The following is a 12,488-nucleotide window of genomic DNA, read 5'->3' on the forward strand; positions in this document are numbered from 1 at the left end:
TAATGATTATCTTTCTCCAGTAAGTTTTGTTTATATTGACTACCTGACCAGCTATGATAAATTGTCCTAATAGTTTCTTAAGGAACCAAAAATCACATTTAAATCTTCATTATGATAGTATTGATCAAACCTTATTTTGGGTATCCTATGACCTTAAGCTTCAAAATGCCGTACATGTGGTGGTGCTGCTGCTTCAAAGGTGTTCCTGTGTTCATTGAGAAAATCATAAAAAGGGGGTGGCCCGGTGGTGCAAGCAGTTAAGTGCATGCGCTCTGCTGCGCTGGCCCAGGGTTCACAGGTTCGGATCCCAGGCGTGCACCGATGCACCGCTTGTCAAGCCATGCTGTGGTGGCATCCCATATGAAGTAGAGGAAGATGGGCACAGATGTTAGCTCAGGGCCAATCTTCCTCAGCAAAAACAAAAATAAAAGAGGAGGATTGGCATTGTATGTTAGCTCAGGGCTGATCTTTCTCACAAAAAAAACAGAGAGAGAGGACATCATAAAAAATAACTAAACCAATACACTAATAGCTAAACTAATGTTAGCTAAACTCATACACAAAGCAATGGGCAATCTTAATTAGAATAAAGGAAGAAAAATAAGCATTTTTCCTTGGTCAATTTTCTTGAAGTAATGAGAAAATTTGCATGGTCTCAATATAACAATATCTGGCTCTTCTCTAAGAAGGTGAGTTAAGCTCCTATGTAGCGTATTCTTTTTTTTTAAAAAAAATCACTAAACGCACTAAACAGAGCCCAAAGGAGGACAAAATATGGTTTACACCAGTGGTTCTCAACTGGGGCTGGTTTTGTCCCCCCGAAAGCATTTGGCAATACTTGGAGACACTTTCCATTGTCGTGCCTGGGGAGGGGAGTGGTTTGCTACTGGCCTACAGTGGGTAGAGGCCAGGGAGGCTGCTAAACATCCTACAACACACAGGACGGCCCCCACAGCAACGCATCATCTGGTCTGAAATGTCGATAGCATTGAGATTGAGAAATCTTGGCTTACAGTGATGTCCCAGGTATGAATGGACTCACAGATTTAAATCAGATGTCAGAATGATTTACTCTCCTGCAGCATGCCCATTTTGGAGGCCAAATAGCAACCTCAATCAAAATTATGGTTAAGGTGGCATATGTATCATCACCAAGATTTATAGACACGGTTGACGCTTATCCCTGGGATTTTGTCATGTTCAAGTCTAGAATTGTGTCGATCCAATTTTAAGGAAACCAACAGGAGTTAAATTTTTTTTTTTTTTTAAAGATGGTTAATATTAGTTCACCTCATTGTTGCCATCCCACTGGGCAAAAAAGAAATGAAATAAGTTTTGCTTGAGGATCATTGGCAAAACTCAATATGGAGCACATTCTGACTCATTATAAGAAAGAACTTTCTAGTAGGCAAAGCAGACCCAATGGAATAGGCTACCTGGCAGGTCTTTAGCTTTTTCCACGAGAAATGCTCAGGTGCAGGATGGACAACTGTGCAGGGATTTTGCAGAAGGCATGCCAATCTAGAAGGAGAGTTGATTATAGGATCTTTATGGCTTCTTCCAACTTGGATATTCTTGCTTTTAAAGTTGAATTAGGATGGCAATCAAGGCTGCTTAGGGACAGGTACTTCCACAAGGCTCTGAAAATAACAATGAGCGTTTGTGGAGGTCTCCACAGTTTCAGAGCGCCGCGCTAGACTTCGTTTCAGGTGACAGTCTAAAGCTATCAGTGCTCTGCTTGTATCCTCAGCAGACAGCAGCTGTGGACGAGGACGCTTGTGAGAAAGAAGCCATGAACAGTAGAGAGGAGATGAGGAGCGACGGCAGGTGTGTGCTGGGCACAGACACGAAAAGGAGCAGAAGCTGGTGGAGCTCCACTCTCGCAGCTTGAGCCTCTGTCTTTGCTGTGAGCTTGTTTATTTGGAAATATACATTTTAAAAATTTGAGTCATACATGAACTGATCAAAGTATATATTAACGATTTCATAGCTCTACTATTTTGAGTCGTAAATAACAAGATGGAGAAAATTTTGTTTACTAAAATTCTTCTTCAGAAGAATATGTTTACAGAAGAAATACTGTAATAAGCTGCTAGAGGCAGTGTACCCAAGCAACCAAAGACGACTGTTAAATGGTCTGTATGGGGAAAGGATGGGGACAAACTTTGCTCCTAAGGGACACACTGGCCGCTCCACTCAGCATAGAACATCCTTGACCCCTGTTATGAGGGACAGTACAAAATGTGGGACGAGACAGGGACCCTGTTTCTTTAACCAGTGAAGCATTCCCAGCGGCGATTATCACGGTTTCATTCCATCAGGAGCAGGGGAGAGGAGCTTCTCACTGAGCTCTGGGAAAGCAAGTGCTGCCGTGAGTCTTCACCATGAAGGCTCCCCGGGCTCCTGGGAAATCGCAGCTTCAGATTCCGGGGGTCTGTATGGGGCTGAGACTCTGCAGTCCTAGAACATTCTGGCTACTGCTGGCAGGCATGGATGGCACTTTGAAGAGCAAAGTCCAAGTTGTTTCTTAGGGGAGTGAGGTGGAGAGATTCCTTTTCATGGCACTTTTTGTTAACCTTAGCCAACCGATTTTTCCCACAATCTTTCTTAGTTGAGGAGAAAGAAAGGGGGCGAGGGGAAGTGGCTCCGTTGTTGGCTGTGACTTCTAGAGGTGGTGAAATTGAAGAAGTCAGCTCAGATACGTATTCATTTTTCACTTTTGGTGGGTGACTGATCACGCGGGCCCCATGGGGTGGGGGGCTGTGTGGAGTCCATCCAGGGACACGTGGTCAAGAGATGAGGGTCATTTACAGCAACTCCAGACTTCACTGGCTCTTCCGGGGAGTCCAGGTCACAACTCTTTACAGTTCTCACGCTTCCCTTTCTCCGTGCCTCTCACTGCTGACTGGCCTCCACTGGGTTCTTTCTCCATCCTAAGTTGGTTCGCCCCCGAAACGACACCTAGGCCACCTGGTCCTGTCTTCCTTGGCCGGGTCTCGCCGAGTCCTTTCTTCTCTCACCAGGAATTCTTCACCTCTGAGGTGAATCTTCTCAACAGAGGTGGTGGTGTCCATGGCGTTTTTGGTTGTCAGGGTAACTGAAGTGGGCCAGCGATGCTGGGTGTCATTTAGGTGTCTTTAATGTCATCCTGGACGTTCACACAGTCAAGATCCTCATTCTAATCATCTGAGTCTAGAACCTAATTCACTTTACACACATACCCAAATATTTATGTGAGATTTTAACACGCAAATGTACACTGGCTCTTTAAGTTCTTGTGTCTACTGGACCCCTGTTTTGCCATTTTTCTCTACTTCTTGCCCAGTATCGCTTCTGAACTTACTTTTTAAAAATCAAGATGAGGGGCTGGCCCAGTGGCGCAAGCGGTTAAGCGCTCGCGCTCCGCTTTGGCGGCCCGGGGTTCGCCGGTTCAGATCCTGGGCGCGCACCGACGCATCGCTTGTCAAGCCATGCTGTGGCGGCATCCCATATAAAGTAGAGGAAGATGGGCACAGATGTTAGCCCAGGGCCAGTCTTCCTCAGCAAAAAGAGGAGGATTGGCAGATGGTAGTTCAGGGCCAATCTTCCTCATAAAAAAAAAAATAATAAAAATAAATAAATAAAATAAAAATCAAGATGAATATGTTAAAGAAAGTGAGCATCTGACTACTTTATTATGTTTTCTACTGTGATCATGCCTTAGAACTTACATACTTACATATGTATTATTTTGTTATAAATCACCCTTGGTTTCTCCTTTATATTTCAAGCGCTAATTTGGGCACTACAGAGACTTTTCAGCAGTTGTGTGTGTGGGAGTTCATCCCGTGTGTGAGCTTCATTTCAGGATAGTGAAGGTGGCGTTGGAGACATGGGTTGGCCTGAAGGGTTGAGGACTACTGTTCCGGCCTCTCCACCTTCTCTGGTTTTCCTCTGCGGATCACACAGAAGGGCTGCTGAGAAGGTCCAGGACGGGGCCGGGGGTCCGGGACAGGGGAGGGTGGGCCAGGGATGAGAAGGGAGACAGACAGATTATGACATCTCCCCGTTTTTTCTCTTACCCCTGTCACATGTGCGTGTAGTCACTTTTACACAAAATATCAGGTAAATAGGATATCGTATTCTGTCTTATTTCCAAGTGTAAAACGTATTGTCTCAAACTAGTGACTCTAGTCCCGTGTGGGGTCCCGATATCTCCATATTTCTGTTCTGTGCTAGGGGAATATGTATGTATATACACATAACATATAATAAAAAAGCTATGTATACGTGTATTCTTTCCTTCCCCTCTCTTTCTTTCTTTCTGTCCAATATGGCCACAAGTATCAAATTTCCACTTTATTTGTTGCAACCAACTCCAAGTCATTTCTGTTAAGCTACCTGAAGAAAAACTATTAATTGAGGGGGGAAGAAAGACTGAAAGCTTATCCCTTTTAACTTTATTCTTTCAGACCAAAGGTAAAAAAATACAAACTAAGAAACGAAACACACTGGCATTTGCAAATGTAACTTCTTCAGTTGCTGACCAGGGCCGTAAATTATTTAACACGTGAAATTAAACCCTCACATGGAAGCCTGGGAGCTGGGATCATGCAGGCACGAGCAGTCAGTAGTGAAGTTTGCCAGTGTTTGAGCCCAGCTAATGCACATTCCAAGAAGCACTTACCGCTATAAATACCCTGAATGACAGCGGGGTTTGGGGCGGCCCCTTTCAGGCTGGTGGCATGAATCTTGGCCGACAGGTGGTGACTGCAAGTTGCCAGCCCCCCTGTCTTTGGAGGGATGGTTCAACAGGGCGCGTGGAGGAGGGACCTGCAGTTGGTGACGTTGCCCTCAAGTTGGCCAGAGTTAGTCCAGGGCCACTGTAGTGTGACATGAGGGTGCTGGGGTTGGAACCCTGGGCCCTGGGTGACCAGCTCATCCTGGCATCCTGGGACTTTCCTGGTTTAGCACTGAAAGTCCATCCCCTGGGAAACCCCTTGATTTGGAGCAAGTGGGGACATTGGTCACCCTGTGCCTCTAAGTTACTAGCAGGCTGACCCCCTTCAAAACGTAAGGCCTGTCCACTGCCCCCTTCTCCCACTCTCACTGCAGGGCTCCATGAACAAGAAGTGTCTCCCCATCCACGTCATGTCTCTGGCCTTTGTCACTCATCATCTTGGAGGACGGGTGATAGTGCGGACCTGGGGTCTTGGTCCCAGGATGGGATTCTAGAGGCAGGGAAGCAGGGTGCTGGTGAGGGTGTGAGGATTGTGGGGGTGTGGGGGGAACAGGACCAGTGAAGTAGGGGGAGTGGGGTGGGGCAGAGACTGAGCACTCGCCCCTGTCACCACGAGAATGCCCATGGTCGACATAACCAGTCACCCCTCTTATGTCCCCTTCTGTAATGAAGAGAATTCTGTGCTGAGAGGTCCGGGGGGTTTCCGCAATGGTTAGATGATATAATACGTGGAAATCGCTGATCACAATGCTCACACGTGATAGGTGCTGGGTAAATCCTGTCCTGAACATCTCAGCTTTTGTGTCGGCTGAGCCCAGATATGGCCGCAGTGTCCTGCACACCAGCCCGCCCTCAACCAGGCTTGGCCTCCACGAGGAAATGCACTTGCTGTTCCTGACCTGGAGATAACACCTGTGTGTTTGAAGAGAACTGAGGGGGAGATCATTTCCTGCACTCGCTGATCTGTGAGGACCAACATGCTTCAGATTTGTAATTAAGCCCCGCTTTTTTTTTTTTTTAACGGTATAAGGAGAACTTACTTGTCCGGGCAGCTGAAAGCCATCCTGTCTGACCCTGGACGTGAGGTGAGGGTGGGGGAGAGGGGCCACTGGCAAAACTATGGTCAGAACCCTCTCAGAGAAGGTTTCCCTGGGGAATTCCACAACTCGAGGGGAGAAGGGAGGAGGGAGCTGCCTCCTCCCCCTCCGGTGACTGGTGTGGGTCCCGTGGTCACTACACATGGATTAGTCACCACTGAACAGCAGACCCTCCCAGCAGCTGGTCCTCCCTCGAGGACCGAGACACAGCTGGTGTTGGTAGAAGCAGAAAGTACAACGCTCTGCACACTTCCAGCTCCAACAACAGAAGCGTACTACTGTTCTCTGAATAAATGCACAGACGCGTGATGCATGAATACAGCACTGCCCCAGCACAGCACTCCGTAGGGAGACAAAGAACCTGTTTCCCCAGTCATTGATTCTTGGGTCTTTTTGAGAATAATTTGTTATAACTAGTGTAGGAAACCTCTGTTTGGTTTCAGGAAAATGTTTACAATAAATCTATTAATTTTATTCTGGGAGTTGAAATAGCACAGGGTTACTGCTCTATATTTTCAAGGTCAAACCTTGAGAGCAAAAAGCACGTGTCGTGTTCACATGAGGCTTATGAAGTTCTTTCAGGTAAGCTTTTATTATTAAGTTCTTTTATAGGGATAATCTCTGACAACCCTGCAGGACAGGGCGAGTAGACTCTCTCTGTTTCATGTTGGGGAGAAGAGAGCTCAGAGGAGCCACTTCTAGGTCTACTCAGTAGGGCCAGAGCCTGGCTGTGTCTGGCCTTCCCGGGCCGCTGAGTCTCTGTAGCCCCATGACGGAGGGTGCAGCTCCCGGCAGCTCATGAGAAGGAATCTGAAGGATCTGTCCTGCTTGCAGCCGCGGAGGGCGGTCAGACAGCAGCTGTTGAAGAGAGGGTCTGGAAGTTCTGTGTCCTCTCCTAGACTGCTAATCGACTTGGGCAAAACCACTCACAGTCTCGAGTTCTCCCACGTCAATATAAGAACATCAATGTGATCCATAGGGTTACTGTGAGGAACGTCTAAGGGGGTAGATTAGAAAATATTTATCTGGCATTATAAAGGATGGATTTTCATTACTAATGGATTTGAGAATCGAATTTTGTTTCATGTTCAGAGAAAGGTAATAAATCCCTGTAAACGACCCTAGTCAATGACATATTGAGATCACTTCAAGTCTAGGGTGCTGGCAATCCGCAAATAATGCTGCTTTAATGAAAAGGGGATGAAGACAGAATCAGACATTCCCAGTCTGCTCTCAGAGCCTCCTATTTTCACAAACTGACTATCCGAATTTTTTCGTTTTTCTCATAGAATTTCAAGATGGAAAACTATTCAGTTGCATTTGGTCACCACTTGACACCGGATTCAGTCTGGCCATATTTTTCTTTACATTAGTGGAAAAACACCCTTTATCCTGGGAAGCGTGAAAGCGAGACTCCTATATAGCGTGCATTCTTGATCTGGCTTGTTTGGTGCACAACCCCAGACACATCCCACAGCCAACGGACCAACATGGCGGAAAGGACTCAGTCCGTTCTTCCACCTTAGCAGAGGCAGTGTATTTTCAGTCCTTTTGTGACTCTTTTTTTCCTTCCTCTTCTAAGAACAGTGTACATTTCCCTGAGATTGTGAAAATCATGACAGAGCAAGAAGAGAGGAACCAACAGAAGCAATTTATCCTGTCAGATGAAAGGAAAGATGCCACCGACAAAGAATTCACTATGTCTTACCTGCGGGCACATGCAGAGGCCTGAGCAGAATCCTGAAGGCCCGGGAGTGAAGTGGGGAGCAGAGCGAAGGATGTGCACTCAGGGTGACCTTGTCGGAGTCGCCCCAGGTCTGCTAACAACATCAGCTATCATAACAGAATAACCGTTCACTTAATCTGTACACACCTCTGTGTATAGGGTCCTGCAAGTTCAGGGACCTGGGAGAGGAGTCCTGAGGGGTCCTGGTCCCCCGAGAGCCACTGCAGAGTAATCTCACATCAGCTATGAGAGCGTCAGCCCGATCACCCCAAGCCAGGCCAGCTTTGTGGCCGCAGCAAGGAGCAGCGTGAGGGGGCTGCCCCCACTCACTTCACACGCCTTATCTGAGATCTGCACGTGCCCAGTGCCCATCCTGGAGCCTCCTGAGCCTGAGACAGACTCTGCCTCCTGGAGCTCGTGCTCAGCTCTCCCGGTTTGGACTGAGGCCCAGACAGAGGCCTTGGGCACTCCCTCCAGAAAGCAGCCCTGGAGAGCCTTGTACAGAGTCAGGTTCCCGTCCACCCCTCACGCGCTCTGTGGGGTTAGAGCTGGAGGGGCTGCTTTTTACAGAGGCCCCTGGGGACCCGCCCAGGTCAGCTGTGGGAGAGACAGGAAGGGCTCCGGCCTCCACAGCCCCGCACAAGGCCCCACTCCTCCCGCCTCCCCGGTGAAGCTCTGCATCGGCAAGAGCCAGAAGAGGCCGTGTGTCCTGTATTTTGAAGAGCCCAGAGAACAGTCTTTATGGAAGTGAATGTGTTGAAACTAAGAGCTGAGGTAATTAAAGGGGAGGGAAGGTGGGAGAGTCTGTTTCCCTAAGTAGGACACACTCAGGGAGATGAATTTTGATGACCTTTGTTTTGAGAGACCTGACTGGATCTGGAATCCTCCCACGGATGGAGGAGTCTGTGGGGTCCCTATTCTATCAGCACACGTTCACCCTGGGGCTTCGGTTACTGTCCGAGCCTGTGGATGAACCCCACAGGATGACCGGCTCAGACCTGCTTACAGGCCAGGGTAACAAACGCCCAGGACACCTCTGCTCGACCACTCAGCCTCGAAGTCCCACAGAACCCCGAACTCCTTCCTCCCCCAGCTTACTCACACTCACACCCTCGTCTTGGGGAACAGGGCTGAGGAGCAGGACGTCTTGGGGGGCTGTTTTCATGGGAGAGATATTGAAAAATATTTATTGACCAGTTTTTTATTATAGGACACTTTCATGTTTTTAAAATGAAAACAATACAGAAGGATATGAAGTGAAAATTGAAAGCTCCTCTGTTACTTGCCTCCCCAAAGCCCTAAAACCCCCTAACCCGCTCCCTGGATGTGCATGTGCGTGCGTGTGTGTGTGCACGTGTGTGTGTTCCTTCTGTCTCCGTAATTTTCTGCAACTTGCTTTTTCACTTCATAAAACATCTTAGACAATTTTCTATGTCAATGTGTGCAGCCCTGCATCATTCTTTTCTAAATAGCTGTGTTGAATTTTATTCCATAGCCGGATCACATTTATTTCTCCTAGTAATAGGTGTTCGTATTGTACTCATTTTTTGTTATTACCAAAAAATACCGGCGAGCCGGCCCTGTGGCCTAGCGGTTAAGTGCGCGTGCTCTGCTGCTGGCGGCCTGGGGTTCACAGGTTCAGACCCTGGGCACGCACCGACACACTGCTTGTCAGGCCATGCTGTGGCGGCGTCCCACATAAAGTGCAGGAATATCGGCATGGATGTTAGGTCAGGGCCAGTCTTCCTCAGCAAAAAGAGGAGGATTGGCAGATGTTAGCTCAGGGCTGATCTTCCTTACAAAAAAAAAAAAAAAAAGAACAGATGACAAAAAAATGCCGGCATGAACCTTTGTTCAAGTCTATGACGATTGTCTGTTGGTTGGGTTTGAAGTGGAATCTTCAAGTTAAGACTATGCATTAAAAATCTGATTCATATTGTCAAATTTCTCCCCAAAAGAATGTACCAATTTACCCTCTCACAAGCATCGGGTGAGAATACCACAGTTTCTGGTTACACCCGCTCAAATGCCACAGGGCTCATCTCACAGGTTTGAAATATTGTTTAATCGTTGTTTTAGTTGATACGTCTCTAATTCCCTGCCAAGTGGATCAATTGCTACTTTTCTTTATTTCTTTCTGAACTGCTTATTCAGACAGTTTTGCTACGGGGCTTTTTCTTCTGTAAAACTTCCTTGTGTTGGTAGTTAGCCTTTTGTCATGTGTGTTGGGAATATTTTCCCAGTTTGACACCTGTCTTTTTCCTTCAAGTATTCTTTTTTCTCACTGCTCAGAAATGTTAAGTTTCTGTAATCAGATTTATCAGTCTTTTTCCTTTGTGACTTTTGGGTTTTCTGTCATCTTTGAAGATGTCTTCCCCGATTCAAAATGACGTCCCCTTGTTTTCTTCTAACATTGTAATGGTTCCATTTTAAAAGTTTGGCTCTTCTTGTATTCAGGTGGATGTATGGGATGATGGGGGCTACGGCACCCCTCCCCACTACCGCCAGTGGTTGACCCAAGAACATCCAAATCATTCTTCCCTGCTCTGAAATGGTGGTTCTGTCGTATACAACATGAACACAGAGATCTGGGGTTATCTGGGGACTCTTTTTTCCGTTCCACTGACCCATCTGTCTACTCCCACCCCAGTATCAGGTTGTTCTAAGTGCAGTGACTTTATTCTTGTCTTGATAACTCCAGCTGATTGCTGAGCTCTCTTCCTAACAAACTCCTGTGCAGTCGCCCTCTCCGACTCCTGCGTTGTTTTAAGGGGATTCGTGTTTCTGTGCAGATTTCAAATCAGAGTTACACTAACAGTTGCTTTGGTAGCACAGTGGCCTGAGTTGCTAAGGAGGTAAGTCAGAGAAGGGACTGGATGTAAAATCTGTTCAGAATGATGAGAAGAGCACAGCTGGTCCTCTGTCTCACCGTGCTGTTCGTAATAACCCTGACGGACAATCCCTCCAGGGGTGCATGGCCAGTGGGATGGCAAGCCAGGAAGGTAGACACAAACTTTTGTATTGTGTATCCTTTTTTTTTTTTTTTTAAAGATTTTATTTATTTATTTTCCCCCCAAAGCCCCAGTAGATTGTTGTATGTCATAGCTGCACATCCTTCTAGTTGCTGTATGTGGGACGCGGCCTCAGCATGGCCGGAGAAGCAGTGCGTCGGTGCGCGCCCGGGATCCGAACCCGGGCCACCAGCAGCAGAGTGCGCGCACTTAACCGCTAAGCCACGGGGCCGGTCCGTATTGTGTATCCTTTTAAAAAAGCATTTTTTTTGAGATATAATTCACATACCACAAAATTCACACATTTAAAGTATACAATTCAATGGGTTTTAACATAGTCACAGAGTTGTACAACTGTGATCACAAAATTTAGAACATTTTCATCACCCACATATGAAACCCCATACCTGCTAGCAGTTGTTGCTGAAAAAACCGGGACATTGTCACCGTAGACGAATCAATGAACACAATGACAAGGGATTGAGGAAAAGCAAGTAATTTTTAATTTTGCTAGCAAAATGAGGACGTGAGAGGCCAGCACCTCAAAATCCACTGTCCTCCTGAAGTGCTGATATCTGGGGTTTTAAAGGGAAATCCATGAGAAAGAATGTGTTGTACAAGGTTTTAGATTGGGGAGGGGGAGCTGTGGCTTTGTAGGTTGGCGCCTTCCCATCAGCCTGCGTTTGGCCTTGTGAGGCTGTTTGCAGGGAGGAGGATGGTGAGATAGGGGAGACTACAGGTGGGTGTCCTTGGTTGTCTGTCTCCATGACAAATGGTGGATTTCGGTGCCAGGAAGCCATGGAGTTGGGGTCTGGGAAGCCTCATCTTCTTGATATTCTCTTGGTATCAGTTTCCCTGTAACAAAACTTCAAAGGAGCCATAACCAGCCAAACTTCAGTGTAAGCCCAGTGTGAGGCTGCCTGGGCTTTTAACAATTTGTAACTTCTATTTGCCTTGTGAGGTTCAGGGATACAAAGGTTTAAAAAAAGCCATATTTACATATGAATGTAACTTAGAGAAGCAGGGAAAGGGGATGAGTGGTTTTGGTTTTAACCCCATATATGCTGGGTTTAACATAGGGGAACTGATATCAGGGCCGGCATCACAGTCACTCACTCTCCTTTCCAAACTCCATCCCCCACCAGTGTCCGCCCGAACCCTAGACCTAGGCAGTCACTAATTTACTTTCTATCCCTGTAGATTTGCCTATTCTGGACATTTCGTATAAATGGAATCATACAATATGTGGTCTTTTGTGACTGGCTTCTTTTGTGTAGCACAATGTTTTCAAGATTCTTCCACGTTGTAGTGTGTGTCAGAACTTCATTCCTTTTCATGGGTGAGTTATATTCCATGTTATGGATGGACCACATTTTATTTATCCATTCCTCAGTTGATGGACATTTGAGCTGTTTCCACTTTTTGGGTATAATGAATAACGCTTTTATAAACATTAACGCACATGTGTTTGTTTGGACATATGTTTTCATTTCTCTTGGGTATACACCTAGGGGTGGAATTGCTGGATCATATGGTAACTGTGTGTTTAACCTTTTGAGGAACTGTCAAACTGTTTTCCAAAAAGGCTGCACCACTTTATATTCCCACCAGTAACGCAGGAAGGTTCCAATTTCCTCACATCCTCCCCAACATTTGTCACTATCTATCTTTTTTATTGTATCCATCCTAGTGGCTGTGACGTGGTGTCTCATTGTGGTTTTGACTTCAGTTTCCCTAATGATGAATGGTATTGAGCATCTTGCATGTCATTTGTATATCTCCTTTGGAGAAATGTCTATTCAAATCCATTTCCTTTTTAAATATGGATTGTCTTTTTGTTGAATTGTGAGGGCCCTTTGTATGTTCCAGACGCAATTTTCTCATCAGATACATGGTTGCAAATATTCTCTCCCATCCATGGGCTGTCTTGCTGC

Source organism: Ceratotherium simum, chromosome 10 (genome assembly GCF_057802395.1).
Source record: "Ceratotherium simum simum isolate JZ-2026a chromosome 10, ASM5780239v1, whole genome shotgun sequence".
Lineage (NCBI taxonomy): Eukaryota > Metazoa > Chordata > Mammalia > Perissodactyla > Rhinocerotidae > Ceratotherium > Ceratotherium simum.